Below are 2,188 nucleotides of genomic sequence, written 5' to 3' on the forward strand. Positions count from 1 at the left end.
GTCCAAGGACCTCATCTGCGTTTGTTCAGGGCATTCTATGGGTTCTGTGAATTTGGATGCCATCCTAGACCCACACAGACGCTGAATGCACAATAACATCTCAAATTGTCTGCTACTTTTTTGTGCAATTAAATGAAGTCTGCTTTCTCAAACACACAAGGATTTGAAGGCAACACAATGGGAACTGCTTTGAATTAAATGTGTTCCATCTCTTTAGGACACGCACAATAAAAAAAAGGTCACATTTTGCCCAGAAGATGAGGCTGAAATAGATTAGTCAGTTACAAGAACCAGGGTTGAGCTCTATTCAAAGTGACAAAGCACTGATTGCTATGGCACATTTTTATTCTTTACCACTTACCACATAAATTTGTTCCTGTGCTTTTTGCCTATCAATACTGGCTTCAGCAAGGACACCATTTAAACCATTCTGACCAGATGCAGAACAGCCTGGAACCCGCCAGATGGTCATGTGTACAGGAGAGCCCATCACTCGTACATTTTTCACCTGTCCGACATATTTACCTCCCGCTGTGTCTGCAGGGCCACTAGCATGGTGGCTGACCTTAATAATCCCTCCTATGGGCTGTCCATCGCATACCATCTGGAAGGTGCCTCAGCATCAAGATAAACTCCAGCTCCTGATCCCCATGCTGCTCGCACCCTTACTGGACCCCATTGTTTTCACCCTGCTCTGTCAGCAGGGTCTAAAATAAGCCTTTTGGTATGGCTGGTGAACTGAAAAAAAATCTCCTGGTAAAATTCAGTTCCCTTAAAATGATGCAATGGTGTACAGAACAGGCCAATTTTTTGACACACCTTCTCATTCAATGTGTTTTCTTTATTTTCATGACCATTTAGACGTTTGATGCCTTCAGTGAGAATCTACCAAACTATGAATGAACACATGTGGAGTTATGTACTTAACAAGAAGTGGAGACCTGGACTCCATAGTCACCGGACCTAACCCTAACCCAATCGAGATGGTTTGGGGTGAGCTGGACCGCAGAGTGAAGGCAAAGGGGCCAACAAGTGCTAAACACCCCGGGGAACTCCTTCAAGACTGTTGGAAAACCATTTCAGGTGACGACCTCTTGAAGCTCATCGAGAGAAGAGTGTTCAAAGCAGTAACCAGAGCAAAGGAACTAGAATATAAAACATTTTTTCAGTTATTTCACCTTTTTTTGTTAAGTACATAACTCCACATGTGTTCATTCATAGATTTGATGCCTTCAGTGAGAATCTACCGATATAAATGGTCATGAAAATAAAGAAAACACATTGAATGAGAAGGTGTGTCCAACCTTTTGGCCTGTAGTCTATATCATCCTATTAAAAATGTTCTATTTCAGCAGATGTTTCAACGAAATGTGGACAATTAAACTATTTTTTTGTTCAATACAAAGTTCACATTTAAGTTACTCTCACAATTAAATTTATAAAGCCTCTTTTTTATTGTCATTATTCCAAATAATGGTTTTTACTATTCATTTGTACGTGATGTACGTAGTTTTTCTTTTGTTTTGATGTTGTTCTGATGATTCAAATGGAGTATGTTGGATTTGACCAGATTCAACATGACTAAGAATTCATGAAAACATTATTGATATATTAATTCCCAGCATGCACTGTGACTATTCATACATTATAAATGCATCTTTAGGACAGAGGAAAAGGCTAAAGTGCCATTTTTTCCCACCAGATTGCATGTATGTAGGTGTATGTATGTAGGAGACAGACAGTGCGGTATGTTCATGTGTGGGCATGTTGCATCGTTGAATTTTTCAATAAAAATGTTGATGCAGAAACATAAGAGTGAGGAAATGTGACCTTGCAGGCTTGTATATTACATTTGAGAAACAACAACTGTGCGTTACGGGAATAACAAAGAGCATTTCATCAACCGGACTGGTTCAGAAAAATATGGCGTCTTCCATGACTGCTTTTAATCAGGCATTACACTGTGTATTTTTTCGTGAGAAACTCTCCTGTGACAACACCCTTGGGATCTCCATGGATGAATGCTCCAGTCCCGGCCATTTGAAGTGGGAAGAAAATTAATTACTTGACTCCGTTGGTGAGAGGAAGGTGAGAAGAGCAGTGGTGCGATGGTAAACAAGGTGCGAACGGAGGCAAACTGAGGCAGGAGAAATCTTGGCCCATGATGTATCATGGAAGGCAAAAGAAG

This window comes from Denticeps clupeoides, chromosome 8, assembly GCF_900700375.1.
Source record: "Denticeps clupeoides chromosome 8, fDenClu1.1, whole genome shotgun sequence".
NCBI classification, from domain to species: domain Eukaryota; kingdom Metazoa; phylum Chordata; class Actinopteri; order Clupeiformes; family Denticipitidae; genus Denticeps; species Denticeps clupeoides.